Source organism: Oncorhynchus keta, chromosome 26 (genome assembly GCF_023373465.1).
Source record: "Oncorhynchus keta strain PuntledgeMale-10-30-2019 chromosome 26, Oket_V2, whole genome shotgun sequence".
Lineage (NCBI taxonomy): Eukaryota > Metazoa > Chordata > Actinopteri > Salmoniformes > Salmonidae > Oncorhynchus > Oncorhynchus keta.
Window position 1 is genome coordinate 8892629 of NC_068446.1, and position 18390 is coordinate 8911018.

The window sequence follows — 18390 nt, forward strand, 5'->3', positions numbered from 1 at the left end:
ATGGGGGACAGCATCAGCCAGGGGACCAGGAACCACCAGCGTGAGGTGGGAAACATGAAAAGAGGGTGAGATCCGGTAGTCGGTGGTTTACGACCCTCCGGGGGACATTGAACAGCCCCATAAACTGGGGGCTCAGCTTCTGGCGGAGCGGGAGGTTCCTGCCGCCTGGAAAAGAGTTGAATCTTGTGAGGTGTTATTCTGTAACGTACACGCCAGGAGTCAGAAAGTAGGTGCAGAAAGTGAGTTTAAAAAGGTACAGATACAATTATGTTAGCACAGCTGAAAACTGTTGTGCTGATTAAAAAAGCAATACAACTGGCCTTCTTTAGACGAGTTGAGTATCTGGAGCATCAGCATTTGTGTGTTCCATTACAGGCTCAAAATGGCCAGAAACAACAGTTTCTTCTGAAACTCGTCATGCTATTCTTGTTCTGAGAAATGAAGGCTCTTCCATGCAAGATATTGTCAAGAAACTGAAGATCTGGTAAACCCCTGTGTACTACTCCCTTCACAAAAAAGAGCAAACTGGCCCTAACCAGAATAGAAAGAGGAGTGGGAGGCCCCGGTGCACAACTGAGCAAGAGGACAAGTACATTAGTGTCTAGTTTGAAAAACAGACGCCTCACAAGTCCTCAACTGGCAGCTTCATTAAATAGTACCCGCAAAACACCAGTCTCAAAGTCAACACTAAACAGGCAACTCTGGAAGGCTGGCCTTCTATGAGGAGTTCTTCTGTCCAGTGTTAGGATACAGCTTCAGGACAAAGTTTGACAGCATTAGTAAAAATGTGATCGATACATGTGGATGATCTTGTTCCTGTAGTGTTTTTAAACACCCTGGTAGGTTGATTAATAACCTGAACCAGATTACAGGCACTGGTTACAGTAAGAAGCTTCCTTTTGAGCAGACAGCTTGATGAAAACCGGTCAATATTCAGGTCCCCAAGGAAGTAGACCTCTCTGTTTACATCACATACACCATACACGGATTGAGCAGCAGTACCAGGAGAATGCGTGTGTCACGTTCATTGTATGGAGGAGACCAAGGTGCAGCGTGATACGAATACATACTCTTTAATTAAACGAAGAAACACAAAAAAACGTACAAAATAACTAAACAAACGTGAAGCTATGTAAACTGAGTGCTGACACAGGCAACTATACATAGACAATAACCCACAGATAAACCAAGGAACATGGCTACCTAAATATCCCAATCAGAGACAACGATAAACAGCTGCCTCTGATTGAGAACCAATCTAGGCAACCATAGACATATAAACCCCCAGACTAGAAAACCCCTAGACATACAAAAAAAACTAGACAATACAAAAAAACAAACACACCACCCTTGTCACACCCTGACCAAACCAAACAATAAAGAAAACTAAGGTCAGGGCGTGACAGAGTGAGTGAGTCTCGAGTAAAGCCCCCATTTGTTTGTGTAGCAAAACCTCTCAGGATTTTAGAGTCCTGGAGAGGCTGTGAAAAGCCTAGCTTGTTCTATTTCAGATACGGTTGTTTCCACCAATGAATTGGCTGAATCAAGAAGGTTGGCCGCATCCCATAATAGCCTGTCGTCTGCCTCTGAAATGTCATTTAAAATGGTGAAATCCCCGGTTTGGTTGTTTCATTGTGAATGTTCGGTGAGCCGGATTCCTCCATGTGCTCTAGATGTGTGAGGTCTTCTGTGCCATTGTACGCCGGGGAGGAATCTGAAAGAAAATAATACAAACAAAATAGGTTACTAACTTCTTAAGGTATAGGGGGCAGCATTTTCACTTTTGGATAAATAGCGTGCCCAATTTCAACTTCCTGCTACTCATGCCAAGAATATAAGATATGCATATTATTAGTAGATGTGGATAGAAAACACTCTGAAGTTTCTAAAACTGTTTAAATCATGTCTGTGAGTATAACAGAACTTATGTAGCAGGCAAAACACAGAGGACTAACCGTTCAGTCTTTGGAATTTGGTTGAGGTTATTCCTTTGTGCAATGAAGAAATACGGCCATCTAGGAAATGGGTAACACTTTTGAGAGTTGCGCAATACTTGAAAAGTAGCATTGGTTTGTTGTCTTCCTGTATTGAACACAGATAGACCCGTCTTCAATTTGATCGATTATTAACGTTTAAAAATACCTAAAGTTGTATTACAAAAGTAGTTTGGAATGTTTTGGCAAAGTTTACAGGCAACTTTTGAGATATTTTGTAGTGACGTTGCGCAATTTGGAAGCTGTTTTTTTCTGGATCAAACGCGCCAAATAAATAGACATTTTGGATATATATGGACGGAATTAATCGAACAAAAGGACCAATTGTGATGTTTATGGGACATATTGGAGTGCCAACAAAATAAGCTCGTCAAAGGTAAGGCGTGTTTTATATTTTATTTCTGCGTTTTGTGTAGCGCCTGCAGGGTTGAAATATGCTACTCTCTTTGTTTAGTGTTGTGCTATCATCAGATAATAACCTTTTATGCTTTCGCCGAAAAGCCTTTTTAAAATCTGACATGTTGGCTGGATTCACAACGAGTGTAGCTTTAATTTAGTATCTTACATATGTGATTTAATGAAAGTTTGATTTTTATATCATTTTATTTTAATTTGCCGCGCTGCATTTTCCCTGTTTTTTGGCCAAGTGTCCCCTATGCCATAAGAAGTTAAACATAAAACATGTTAGATAAAAAATGTCAAATACATTTCAGGTATTATACTATACATTAACAATACATCATTAAAATACCTCTGCTTTTTTGATGGGCTGTTCTGACGAATCGCGGAAACCAGGGGTTCTGGACTTTTTCCACCAAGCATTCCCGATTCTGCCGGGCCTGTCTCGTTGGAGCCTGAAAAAACATTATTTGTCCTTGTTTTAACATATTCAAGCCTAAAAATGTATAAATAATAAAAATATGTATAACTAATAATATATATATAATGGCTTCATACCGTGTCAATAGAGTGCCGTCTCGTGAAGCCGTAAGTTCCCTGCCTAAAAAACTCTAAATCCCCAACCTTCAAACTAGTGTCATGCAGTGCACAACAACATTCATTGTTTAGTGTCATATCCATCTTTGAGAATGGCCCACTGGAATGTACTAAAATTAGAACAGGTGTGCACTTCACACCCTGTGTTAAATGCTGTGGGTCCCTTCATATGCATTCCACTCATTACATGGCATGCCACTGCTGGTGATCTTGTCCCATTGATTCTGCTGGGGGTGTTACAGTAAGTTTGGGTTGACACGTTTGGGGAGATGCCTCTTTGATATCAATTCCAGTTGGTGCGTGTCCTAGAACTATACATGGCATGGTATCAACTGAGGGTATCTGAGGTATTGGGAGATTTAGGGTGAGGGTTACTTTGGTAACTTGAGGGTTAGTTTGGAGGCACCTTTGGCAGCGGTTACAGCCTCGAGTTTTAGCTGTGACGCTACAAGCTTGGCACTCCTGCATTGTCTTGGCTGTGTGCTTGGGGTCGTAATCCTGTTGGAAGGTGAACCAGCCTGCATGGAGCTGCCAGCCTGCATGGAGCAGCCAGAGCTGCCAGTCTGCATGGAGCAGCCAGAGCTGCCAGTCTGCATGGAGCAGCCAGAGCTGCCAGTCTGCATGGAGCTGCCAGTCTGCATGGAGCAGCCAGAGCTGCCAGTCTGCATGGAGCGGCTAGACTAAGACATTGATTGAGTGGAGTCCACGTCCCTCGCCGGAGCCGCCACCATGGACAGACGCCCACCCGGACCCTCCCCTATTGTTTTGCTGTGCGTCCCGGGAGTCCGCACCTTAGGGGGGGGGGATTCTGTCACGCCCTGGTCGTAATATATTGTGTTTGTCCTCATTTATTTGGTCAGGCCAGGTGTGACATGGGTTTATTGTGGTGTGTTTTGTGGGGTGTTGGGTGTGTGGCTTAGTGGGGTTATCTAGCAAAGTCTATGGCTGTCTGGAGTGGTTCTCAATCTGAGGCAGGTGTGTATCGTTGTCTCTGATTGGGAACCATATTTAGGCAGCCATATTCTTTGAGTGTCCTTAGTGTTCTTGTTCCTGTCTCTGTGTTAGTTTACACAAGTATAGGCTGTTTCGGTTTAAGTTACGTTCATTACGTTCTTTGTTTTGTAGTGTTTGTTATTGATTCATGTTTTACGTTTGTTTATTAAACATGGATCGCAATCTACACGCTGCATTTTGGTCCGACTCTCCTTCACCACAAGATAACCGTTACACAAAGGATATACTGAATGCAGAATGATAGCAACGGCTGGTTACTTACAAAATGTGGAAAATGGCAAGGGGTCTGAATACTTTCTGAATCCAGTGTATTTGTAAGCAGGGATTATTTTTTATGAGCTCGAGAGAACAATATACTGTAAACTTAGCTTTACCTGCAGATCGAGCCTTATCCACCAAGTGCTAACAGTCAGTGTCTATACTGAACAAAGCTATAAAAGCAACATGCAAAATTTTAATAAATTACAGTTCATATAAGCAAATTGAAATAATTTCTTTAGGCCCTAATCTATGGATTTCACATGACTGGGCAGTTGTGCAGCCTTGGGTGGGCCAACTGGTGAGCCAGGCCCAGCCAATCAGAATTGGCTGAGGTTTTTTTACCTCACAAAAGGGCTTCATTACAGACCGAAATACGCCTCAGTTTCATCAGCTGTCTGCTTGGCTGGTCTCAGATTATTCCGCAGGTGAAGAAGCCGGATGGGGAGGTCCTGAGCTGGCATAGTTACATGTGGTCTGTGGTTGTGAGGCCTGTTGGACGTAATGCCAAATTCTCTGAAACGATGTTGGAGGCGCCTTAAGGTGGACAAATGAACATTAAATTCTCTGGCAACAGCTCTGGTGGACATTCCTGCAGTCAGTATGCCAATTGCACTCTCCCTCAACTTGAGACATTGTGTGGCATTGTTTTGTGACTGGCCTTTAATTGTCCCCAGCACAAGGTGCACCTGTGTAATGATCATGCTATTTAATCATCTTCTTGATATGCCACACCTATCAGGTGGATGGATTATTTTGGCAAAGGAGAAGTGTTCATGATCAGGGATGTAATTACATGTGTACTTTTTGTGAGTATGGAACATTTCCGGGATCTTTATTTTTTTCAGCTCATGAAACATGGGACCAATACTTTACATGTTGCTTTTATATTTTTGTCCAGTATAAATGTGGTCAAGTACTGCAAAAAAAGACCTAGTTAAGCTACAGCTGGCCCAGAACAAAGCAACACATCTTGCTCTTCATTGTAATCAGAGGGATAAGATAAATACTATGCATGCCAGTCTCTCTTGGCTACGAGTTGAGGAGAGACTGAATGCATTACTTATTTTTATAAGAAACATTAATGTGTTGAAAATTCCAAATGGTTGCATAGTCAACTTACACACAACTCTGACACACACACTTACCCCACCAGACATGCCACCAGGGGTATTTTCACAGTCCCCAAAGCCAGAACAAATTCAAGAAAGCGTTTAGTATTATATAGTCATTATTTAATGGTACTCCCTTCCATGTCATATTGCTCAAATGAGCAGCAAACCTAGTTAAAAACAAACAAACAGATAAAGCAACACTTCACAGCACAACACCTCTCCCCTATTTGACCAATATATTTTGTTAGTTCCTGATTGGATCTTTATCTGGGTTTCGCCTGTAGCATCAGTTCTGTTGCACTCACAGACAATATCTTTGCAGTTTTGGAAACATCAGAGTGTTTTCTATCCAAAGCTGTCAATTATATGCATAGTCGAGCATCTTTTCGTGACAAAATATCTTGTTTAAAACTGGAATGTTTTTCATCCAAAAATTAAAATATCGCCCCCTAGTCGTAAAAGGTTAATAAGACGGCTATGTGTGCTGTTTTTAAATTGATTTAAATTGGTTCTTGTCTATTAATGTTCTGTATTATGTCATGTTTTGTGTGGACCCCAGGAAGAGAAGCTGCTGCTTTCGCAACAGCAAATGGGGGTCCTAATAATACAAAACAAAAAATGTGGGGTATCATCAGCATACAAGTGCAGGTTACATTTATTTAAAGACAAGTCAACAGGGTTCATGTAAAAAGTAAACAGTACAGGACCCAGAATCGACCCCTGTGGGACACCTTTTCTTATGTCCAGAAAACCTGATCTAACACCGTCAGTAGTTACACATTGAGGTCTATCTGTCAAGTATTTTTTTTTACCAGTTACATGCAGGCTGGTATAGGGCATTTGAGGAAAGCGTCTGAATTAGCAGTGAGGGATTAACAGTATCGAAGGCTTTTGACAGGTCAATGAAGAGGGCAGCACAATGTTGCCTTTAATCCATACAGTTAATAACATAATTTATACTGTAGCTAGGGATGCAACAGAGATAGTGTTATGATCTGGTCTAAAACCAGACTGATGTATGTTTAGAATACATTTCAAAGTTAAGAAAGATCTTAGCTGAGAATTAATCAAGGATTCTACAATTTTAGCTAGGTAAGAAAGTTTAGAAATAGGTCACAAGGGTCACAACCTTTGTGAAGGGGGAGTATATGGACCACCTTCCAAACCCAATTTTTTTTATGTAGTTTTTTTTAGCCCATATATATTGTTGTAACTTTTTAATCACTAAAATATTGCATGAATGCACATTAGACATGGCAAAATACATACAATTGCAAGACAATTTTCATTAAAACTGCTACATTTTCTTTCACCCCATAACAAAATGTGTAGAATTGCAGGTAATAAGCTTTAAACCTGCAACATTCTCTTCACCAACATGAGGCGTGTGAACAGTTTGCGTCATGAACAGAGCTTGTGCCCATAGAAATAGACGTGGTGCGTGTGCACGCGCGGGATGTTCCCCAATGTTAGAAGGAGGGCCCCCAAGTGAAAAAGTTTGGGTACCCCTAAGCTAGAGGTTGGTAGAGAGAAAAGCAATTGATTGACTGACCAGGGTCAAATAAACCACCATTTCTCTCAAATAAAAAGTCTGTCGAGATAAAATGATGATTAAAAGCAACACTTATCCCATTTTTCTCAGTTATGCCAGAGTCAGACAGAACTTGCTTTAGGCAGAGGAGAAGATGCATTTGTATGTGCATGTACTAAATGTAAAAAGATCTGCAGCAGAGTCAGAGCTTAAAAAGTAGCTTGATCTAGCTTACTTAATCGAGATAGTACATCTGCAATGTGCCGGGATGGGTGGTGCATGCATGTTTACTAACCTTCCGCTCCCATAGAAAGCTTTTGTTTGTTTAGTAAATGACATGGGTGCTATAGCATCTACAGCAGGGGTAGCCAATCCTCATCCTCCTGGACACCTACTGGGTGTAGAGGCTTTTGCTCCAGCCCTACTCAAAAAACACCTGAGGTAACGTTGGCCATCCCCGATCTACAGTATGCATGATGCCAGCTCATCTGAGTGGAAGTTCTATATTCCTGTATGCTGGGCATTAGGAGGAGCCATGCTGTTCATTCCTCCCTCCCTCTAAGATGTGTTTTGTAAAAACAAATGAATGGATTAATCCACTAATTAGTATTGGAGGCAACCTTTTTACAGCCAAACAAATGAAAAGAGGAAAAACATAACTGTGACTGACTGGCAGGCCAGGTGGTGTGTCATTAAGCTCTGCTGTGCTGTGTGATTAAGTAGCCCCACAGCAGCTATGAGGCTGTGCTTCGAATGAATGGAGTGATAAATGCCTCAAATGAGTGACTTCTGTCTGCCTGCGGTCGCTATGGCAATAGAGGCAATGCAGAAATGGAACTGTGGAATTGGTTGCCATGGAGGCACGCTGTGATGCTTTGTGAGGCTCTTAAGTTTGCAAATGTCCTTGTACTGGAATGGATTCTTTTTTTTTTTTTTTTTTCTTTCTTTTTTTCAAAGGTGGAAAGAGAGGCTTTTGTGTCAAAGGCTATTATAGAACACAATGGTTGTGTGGGACAATGCGAAGCATGACTCGTTGTAACACACGGCTAAGAGAACAAAACATGGATGTCTTTTAGTTCACCCTCACTAAACACTTACCCTTTTCAATATCGATACAATTTTCTGGTGGTACTGAGTACTGACATATTGGAACGAGAATGTAAAAAAAGAGAAAGAGAATGTATGAAAGACCTTTTCATTAAATAATTAAATAATATATACCAGAAAAGTATAGTGTGACATTTCCATTTCCCCCCTGGGGATCAATCAATATTAGTTGAATCAGCAATGTTTGTGCACGGACAGAACAAAAGCCAGAAAACCCTTGGCCCTCCAGATCTGGAGCGTCCCACCCCTATGCTAACAGAAACACATCAATCAGACAATCAATCAAAACTATAGTTCCTGTCCCCAGGTGCGTCTCGCCTGAAGGCGAGGTCAGAGGTACCGGTAACGGACCAGTGTTCCCCAACCCCTGCTACAGCCAGGCCATCTGTCATAACCGTGGTGATGGCGACTCGTGTTTCTGCGTGCCTGGGTTCCAGGGTGTGCGCTGCCTGATAGAGGTGAACAAGTGTGTCACAGCCCTGCAGGAACGGAGCCACCTGTATAGACAGGGTGGGCAGGTACGACTGTCTCTGCAGCCCAGGGTTTACAGGTAAGATGAGAAGCGACAGCTCCTTCGGGGCTTTGTTAAGTAGTTACCAAATGGGAGAAAATGTTTTGAAACAGGCATGTGTTATGTGAATTTAGGTCGCAAACCCTCTTAAATGGTTTAGATCAAGGGGTGGCCAATCTTAGCTGCAGAGGTCCGGTATGTGAGTGCAGGCTTTTGCTCCAGCCAGGAAGTAACACATCTCTTAATAAACTAGTTTTTAATTATAACTTTGATAAGTTGTATCATGTGTGTTCCCGGTCACAGGATGAAGATTGCTCACCACTGACCCAATGAGTAAAACAGATGCCATCTAGTGGCAATTTGAGTTATGTACACTAGTCCTCAAATCTAACCCTCTGTTCTATAGCCTCTTCTATGCTATAGCCCATACATTTAAAAATAGAAATACAAAAACATGAAATCAGGATATCTATAGGCTTTCCATGCTCGATAACATCCAGTTATAGAAATAGAGATTTGCTCATGAAAGATCATCTATGGGTAATCCTAGCTCTTTAGAGAATCTTAGGAAAGATTAAATACACACTTAGAAAATATTCTATTTTTTCTATGTAGTCCATCGCCCTGTGTTCTGGTCTACAGTATGATTGATCTGGGATTCAGAATTACATAGTAGAACACAGATGAAAGCCACGCAGGGGGGCTTATGTCAAAACGGACACAGAAACAAACATGAACAACACGAGTAAAGGAAACAGAGCCTCTAATATCAGTATATAACGATACGTAAGCCATTCAACATGAAAGCATTTGACATTGAGTATTATCTCCACAGGTGCATGTTGATATTCCCCTTCATGTTTCCATAAACTGACCTGTCCAGATGGTTTGGCCAGTGTGTATTATACGACCAGAACCCTGTGACTGACTCTGTCGGCCATATTGGATGTTTGATGTTCCAGATGCCCACCTGTGAGGTCCAGATTGATGAGTGTCAAGGGTGGGAGTTGTCATGACTACGTCAACAGTTTCTCGTGTACCTGCATGTCCAGTTTCCAGGGAGACCACTGTGAAATCGAAATTGACGAGTGCCAAGACCAGCCATGCCAAAATGGGGCTCTGTGTCCTGAAGGGGTTTTAATGAGTAAGACGTTTGTGTGTGTGTGAGAGATTTGAATTTTGTGGAGTAGAACAAGAAACGCCTGCATAATGCTTGCTTGTATAGCTTCACTTTTTATTGGAAAAGTAATTAGCACTGAAACTGAAAGATCTGTAACTAAAAATCGTTATCGTTCAGGTACAGCTGCGACTGCTCTCAGACCACCTTCACTGTGAAACTCCTCTCCTTCCATGCAATCCCCAGCCCTGTGTCAACAGCGCCACCTGTGTGGAGGACAAGGGGAACTATACATGTGACTGTTGGCCAGGTACAGTACAGTACAGTCACACAGTTACAGAACAGAAAGCACAGTAGGCATGTCATTTGTTCTTGAAATGGCATCTGCAGCCCCTCTCTAGACGCCCCCTACGAAGGTATGAGAGTAAGGTGGAGTGAGGGAAAGACAGGGATCTCATTCTAAGAACTTGGTGAGAGCGTGGTTGTCCTATGGTTATTTTGCATTCAAGCTTCCCACAACTTCCTGGAAATAGTGCAGGATAATTGCTTGGTTTTGGAACATTCTCAGCACATTAAGGAACTTGACAAAAAAAAAATAATAATTGTTGGCTTCCTAAAGATTCACGAATGGTTCAATTGATTTTTTATTTTAGGTATTATTCTAGGAACACTAAATGATTTGACATTGGGAATGTTGTCAACGTTCAGAGAACTTTCAGAAACAACATCCTTCTGTGGGAATTTCAGTACTTCCATACAACATTCCACACAAAGTTCCCATCTGGTTCGATTTAATGTCATGTTTTTACTACATTCTGGAAACGTACTCAAAAATGGTGTGACTTAACTGATGTTCTCAGTTCACCGGATGTGCTACCTGTCCCAGACCTGCTGTTTTAAACTCTCTAGAGACAGCAGGTGCTGTGAAAAGCTATGAAAAGCCAACTGACATTTACTCCTGAGGTGCTGACCTGTTGCACCCTCTACAACCACTGTGATTATTATTATTTGACCCTGTTGGTCATCTATGAACATTTGAACATCTTGGCCATGTTCTGTTATAATCTCCACCCGGCACAGCCAGAAGAGGACTGGCCACCCCTCATAGTCTGGTTCCTCTCTAGGTTTCTTCCTAGGTTCCGGCCTTTCTATGGAGTTTTTCCTAGTCACCGTGCTTCTACACCTGCATTGCTTGCAGTTTGGGGTTTTAGGCTGGGTTTCTGTACAGCACATTGACATCAGCTGATGTAAGAAGGGCTTTATGAATACATTTGATTGATTGATTGATTGATTGATTGATTGATTGATTGATTGATTGATTGATCGATTGATTGATCGATTGATGGATTCAGAGAATGTATGGTTCTCTTTTATGTCAGTTCTTGGTAATATTCTGGGAATGTCAATAAGCTCTAAATTCTGTTCTCAGAACATAAAGAAAACTTTCCATGAAAACCACAAAAACATTTCATAGAATGTTCTTAGTGTTATTTAAAAACACATCCATTATGTTCTCAATATATTGAGAAAGCTATCCATAAGAAATAAAATACATTTAACCCTTAGAACATGTTCTAAGAATGTTACTTAAAACATAAATTCCGTTCGCAGAACATTTAGAAAACTTTCTATATAAACTAAATAAACCACAAGAAAACTTCATGCTGCGTTCGTGACCAAGTGGGGAGTTACCACCATAGAGTTAGATAGATGACTCTAGATTAATAAAACCTATTTTAGCATTGGCATTGCCATTGAGGTCTTCCACCATTTTAAAGTAGTCAACTGGGTAGGCCTTCCTATGGGTGAAGGAAGGATTACATGATACATGTCTTCAGGAGGAATCAGCCAATGGATTATACTCGTGAGCAAACATTCCATAACTGTAGGTGGCAGTAAGATAGCTAACCTTGGCTTTATACCTGTTCAAACAACACAGTCTACCTGGCTGTATGCACCCTTTCAGTATGTTTCCCAACTCATAGAAGTAGTAGGGGAAAAATTGACTACTTAAAAATGGAGATGGCCTCAATGGTTCTGTCCATACGCTCACAAACAACATCATGCTCACAAACAACATCAACCTAATACAACCTAATGCATTCAACTGAAATGTGTCTTCTGAATTTAACCAAACCATATCATATCAATCATATATGCCATTTAGCAGACGCTTTTATCCAAAGCGACTTACATTCATGTGTGCATACATTCTACGTATGGGTGGTCCCGGGGATCGAACCCACTACCCTGGCGTTACAAGCGCCATGCTCTACCAACTGAGCTACAGAAGGACCACAACCCCTCTGAATCAATGGGACATAGAGAATGATAGAGATATCATCTTTATGTATGTTTTCCACATAAGACTGGGTTAAATACACTGCTCAAAAAAATAAAGGGAATACTTAAATAACACAATGTAACTCCAAGTCAATCACACTTCTGTGAAATCAAACTGTCCACTTAGGAAGCAACACTGATTGACAATACATTTCACATGCTGTTGTGCAAATGGAATAGACCGGTGGAAATTATAGGCATTTAGCAAGACACCCCCAATAAAGGAGTGGTTCTGCAGGTGGGGACCACAGACCACTTCTCAGTTCCTATGCTTCCTGGCTGATGTTTTTGGTCACTTTTGAATGCTGGCGTGGCGGTGCTTTCACTCTAGTGGTAGCATGACACGGAGTCTACAACCCACACAAGTGGCTCAGGTAGTGCAGCTCATCCAGGATGACACATCAATGTGAGATGTGGCAAGAAGTTTTGCTGTGTCTGTCAGCGTAGTGTCCAGAGCATGGAGGCGCTACAAGGAGACAGGCCAGTACATCAGGAGACGTGGAGGAGGCCGTAGGAGGGCAACAACCCAGCAGCAGGACCGCTACCTCCGCCTTTGTGCAAGGAGGAGCAGGAGCACTGCCAGAGCCCTTCAAAATGACCTCCATCAGGCCACAAATGTGCATGTGTCTACTCAAACGGTCAGAAACAGACTCCATGAGGGTGGTATGAGGACCCGGCGTCCACAGGTGGGGGTTGTGCTTACAGCCCAACACCATGCAGGACATTTGGCATTTGCCAGAGAACACCAAGTATTGGCAAATTCGCCACTGGCGCCCTGTGCTCTTCACAGATGAAAGAAGGTTCACACTGAGCACATGTGACAGACGTGACAGTCTGGAGACACCGTGGAGAATGTTCTGCTGCCTGCAACATCCTCCAGCATGACTGGTTTGGAGGTGGGTCAGTCATGGTGTGGGGTGGCATTTCTTTGGGGGGCTGCACAGCCCTCCATGTGCTCGCCAGAGGTAGCCTGACTGCCATTAGGTACCGAGATGAGATCCTCAGACCCCTTGTGAGACCATATGCTGGTGTGGTTGGCCCTGGGTTCCTCCTAATGCAAGACAATACTAGACCTCATGTGGCTGGAGTGTGTCGGCAGTTCCTTCAAGAGGAAGGCATTGATGCTATTGACTGGCCTGCCCGTTCCCCAGACCTGAATCCAATTGAGCACATCTGGGACATGTCTCGCTCCATCCACCAACGCCACGTTGCACCACAGACTGTCCAGGAGTTGGCAGATGCTTTAGTCCAGGTCTGGGAGGAGATCCCTCAGGAGAGACCATCCGCCACCTCATCAGAAGCATGCCCAGGCGTTGTAGGGAGGTCATACAGGCACGTGGAGGCCACACACACTACTGAGCCTCATTTTGACTTGTTTTAAGGACATTACATCAAAGTTGGATCAGCCTGTAGTGTGGTTTTCCACCTTAATTTTGAGTGTGACTCCAAATCCAGACCTCCATGGGTTGATAAATTTGATTTCCATTGATAATTGTGTGATTTTGTTGTCAGCACATTCAACTATGTAAAGAAAAAAGTATTTAATAAGAATATTTCATTCATTCAGATCTAGGATGTGTTATTTTAGTGTTCCCTTTATTTTTTGAGCAGTGTATATTTGAATGGCCATTCAACTGGTAATTACTAGTGGGAAACTCGTAAATTCCCACTTTGTTACAAACGTAGCACTACTACCATTCAGAAAACATTCTAAGAATGACATTTAAAGGACCACTGCAGTCAAAAACATGATTTCCTGTGTTTTATATATACAATGAACAAAACATAAATGCAACATGTAAAGTGTTGGTCAAATGTTTCATGAGCTGAAAGTTTTGTCACAACACAATGCCACAGATGTCTGAAGTTTTTAAGGCTGAGTACAGTTGGCATGGTGACTGGAGGAATGTTCACCAGTGCGATTTCCCGTCTCCAACATCATTTTAGAGCATTTGGCAGTGTGTCCAACCAGCCTCACAACCACAGATCATGTGTATGGTCTGGTGTGGGCAAGCGGTTTGGGATGGCCAACATCGGGTGAAATTGGAGGGCGCGCAATATAAATACATATTCGCATTATTAAACATTCATGTGTCATATCATTTAAAATCTTATTAACTTCTTGTTTTGTCAAGGTTGTAAACGAAGTGCTCTATTGTGGCATTGGGGTTATGGTATGGGCAGGCATAAGGTATGGACAATGAACACAATTGCATTTTATCTATGGCAATTTGAATGCACAGAGATACCGTGATGAGAGCCTGAGGTCCATTGTCATGTCATTCATTCACCGACATCACCTCATGTTTCAGCTTTTATAATGCACAGCCCCATGTCGCAAAGATCTGTACACAATTCCCGGAAGCTGAAAATGTCCCACTTCTTCCATGGCCTGCATTCTCACCAGACATGTCACCCATTGACCATGTTTGGGATGATATGGATTGATGTGTACGACAGCGGGTTCCAGTTCCCGCCGATATCCAGCAAATTTGCACAGGCATTGAAGAGGAGTGAGGCAACATTCCACACGCCACTATTAACAGCCTGAATGCGAAGGAGATTTGTTGCGCTTCATGATGCAAATGGTGGTCACATTTGCATCCGCTCCCTACCTTTTTTTAAGGTATCAGTGACCAACAGATGCACATCTGTATTCCCGGTCATGTGAAATCCATAGATTATTATTATATTATTATTATATTTCCACACTATGAGGTTGGAATAATATTGTGAAAATGACGATAATGCCCGTTTAGTGTAGGAGCTGTTTGAAAAAACAGCCTGGAATTACAGCCTGTTTTGTCAGTCAGGAATCTTCGCTCCCGGAACCAATCTGAAACCAAAAACACAGGTTCCCACAACTTCCAATAACCAAATGTGCTATCTGGGATGGAGAGAGAAGAGGGAAGAAGAGGATGAGAAAAGGGGGTAGGAGAGAGAAAGAGAGGGGGGGTATTGAAGGAGAGAGAGAGAGAGAGAGAGAGGGGGAGAAGGAATGAGAGCAAGAGTTCTCACAATGTTGGAAATGTATTTGTTATCTTTATAAATACAGAGGTGTGTGTGTGTGTGTGTGTGTGTGTGTGTGTGTGTGTGTGTGTGTGTGTGTGTGTGTGTGTGTGTGTGTGTGTGTGTGTGTGTGTGTGTGTGTGTGTGTGTGTGTGTGTGTGTGTGTGTGTGTATCCCTCTCTGCTGGCCTGCATGTGTACATGTGTGTGTGTTGTCTATCCCCTCTATATGCATTACACTCTGTCTGTGTCCTGTTCAGGGTTCAAGGGTCGTCAGTGTGAGGTGGATGTGAGTGAGTGCAGTAGCAGCCCCTCTCTATGGTGGCTGGTGTATAGAGCTGTCCTGGCATAGCCTGTAAGGTTCAAAGCCTCTGTGTCCAGACCACTACGACCCACAGCACGCTGCAGGATTCATATGCAGCTACCAACCAGGAACAACAGTTAATGTAACATAGAGACATTATGAATGATTATTGAGAACTGTCAAAAAATGTCCAAGGTTCAAATTGCTGGGATGCTTGATGATTCTATGCACTCCCATAACAAATTAGGGCATGCTCAATTAAAATGTGAAAACCATAAGTATGGATATGGATTTTGGTCCAGCCTATTATTTAGGGCACGCCCAATAGTCAATGATCAGCTCTCAGTTTAATAACTATGTGACAGGTACCAAGCATGTGTATGGTTGTAGCTTGGGTTTATTTACAGTTTTCACCCATTCACACTCTTCTTTTACAATAGAGGAATATTCTAGTCGCTCTGCTGCTTACACAAGCCTGTTATCTGCCTGTAAGGCTCAGCAGGTAAGAGTAGTGGATGGGTCTCCCAACACTGTTCTATAATTGACTTCCTAGCAGTCACCAGTGCTCACTCTGTAAAATGGCACTAATTGCATTAGTGTTAATCCTGAGGATCTGGCTTTCCCAGACTCCTGCCTGCAGTAGGACTCAGCACTGTGTTTAGTTGTGCATGGCTAAAGACGAGGACAGGGACTGACGGATACCCTAATGACCTATGGTCACAATGAGATTGTACACACAGTGGTAGTTGACATCTAGGCGTGCGTGCAACTACTGTTGGGAAACTCATAAACCAACGCAATGCTGAACGTGGAAGTATGGATTTCGAGCATTCTATTGCTAAATGCAGGTATGGTTATGTTCTTCTTTGTGCTTTCATGTATGTGACTATTTGTTTCAATTACAATGCTATACAATCTCATTGAAGTAAATGGAATTAAGTGATTATTGTTGATCATCATCGTGTTTTAAGCTTCCCATCTTTTCTGTGTGCTGTTGTAAACTGGATTGAGAAAATATCTTCATCTAGTAACTTTTGTTGCTACTGTATATGAGATTGAATGGGTCTATTGGTCTGAGTAGAAGCCATGGTACTGTATTTTACCACTAACATATTCTTATATTAAGAATAGATGCTTATGGTTTCAGAACCTATACTATTCTTTATCTGAAATCAAATGGAATTGAAAACTAGACATGGACCTTTTACTTTACTTTTACTCTTAATTGACATACACTAATCTATATCAACGTTGACACTGCCAGTTGTTCCATCACAAATTGTCATGAACATAAAGCTCCCGGCTACAATCCAATCAAAGCCACATTTACATTATCCCACCCCTGGTTAGCCACTATTGGCTTAAAAAGCCAAACGTAACACAATATCTGCCAATTAATTACCAGCATTATTTCATGTCATGACTGTCCTGTAAGAATCCGAATGGGTCAGATCGGCTTGGCAAAGCGAATACTGGAACAATATTTCTAACATTAGAACTTGGGGAATGGTCAGAGGTGATCTAAAGAATAAAAATGTCATATGGGATGCTATTTTAAAGTGTTATAAAGGAAATACGTAAAGGAAATAACTTAAAGTATATTGAATACATTTACGAAGTCTCAAGCCTTACCGTTGTATAGAAAATATGAACATTTATGAAAGTATTTTTGTTAAGATAGGAATCTGATTTTAGGAGCCATGAGAGAGAATTTGTCTCCTATAAACTTTGCAGAGTAAGTAGCCACACCCCAAGTGAGGTCAGAGTGCGTGTCAGCCTGACGAAACCGTCCCTTTCGACCAGAGTGCATAAAAGGATGGGTAAAGAAATGAACAGTTAGACCAGAACATCGCCAGGCTGCAGCTGCTTGTGTAAAGTGGTTTGAACTCTGAATACCAACACGGCATGGAGAAGAAAACTCCCCTCTCAGACAGTCACTGGTACAGCTGATTAGCTGTCATAAAAAAGTGAATTTAATTGGGACCATTCTACTATCCTTCAAACCATCCTTTTCTACTACTCTTCTAAAATCACTGTAGTACGCTACTCTCATCACCCAATGGGAACCATCGATATGACTGGCTAGCCTATCTTCAAAGGAGCATCAGTAGATGAGACAGGTCTGGACCCCTTTCAGACAATCAGAGCCTTACAAGCATGCCGGTGAAAGGTCCATCACCCTTCCTAAGGAGGGCTGGTTCTCACAGAGACCCACAGCTAATTAAGGCATTTCAACGTAAATACATTCATGATTTCTTACTCCAAATGGGCGGCAAAGTATATGATTACTGTGAGAATAGTTTCTAAAATGTATCAATGATAAGTGTATTTTTCTCTCTATCTCTCCATGTCGTTGTGTAACAAGCCGCCATATGGTGTGTCAGTCCGCTAGGGACCTTTTTCTAATGTATTAAGTGTGTATGTTATCCTGTGTTATCATTTAGTTAGCAAGTAAATAAATAATTTAACTTGTTATGGCTGCAATCCCACTATCGGGATAAGTGTCATCGACAACCGCTGAATAAATATGTATATTAATGAAATATTAATATTAATACTATATTAATGAAATGCAATATAGGAAAACACAGTTTAGCCTTTTGTTAATCCACCTGTCATGTCAGATTTTGAAATTATGCTTTACAGTGAAAGCAATCCAAGCGTTTGTGTAAGTTTATCGATCGCACGACAAAACATTAAGTACACTTAGCATTAGGAAGCTTGGTCACGAAAATCAGAAAAGCAATCAAATTAATCGTTTACCTTTGATGGTCTTTGGATGTTTTCACTCACGAGACTCCCAGTTACACAAATGTTCCTTTTGTTCCATAAAGATTATTTTATATCTAAAATACCTACGTTTGCTTGTCGCGTTATGTTTGGAAATCCACAGGAAAGAGCAGTCACGACAACGCAGAGGAAAATTCCACAGAAACATGTCAAAAGTTTTTTATAAATTAGGAATAGAAAAATGAACTCTATATACATCATATATATATGTACGTTGAGCCAGTAACCAAAAGGTTGCTGTTTGAATCAACCAGGTGAAAATCTGTCAATGTGCCCTTGAGCAAGGCACTTAACCCTGATGT

At 41.8% G+C, this 18390-nt stretch overlaps 1 pseudogene; it reads left to right on the forward strand.

The window, feature by feature from the left end:
- LOC118358633 (protein crumbs homolog 1-like) overlaps window positions 1-18390 on the forward strand; it is a 43950-nt pseudogene continuing 25560 nt past the window's right edge.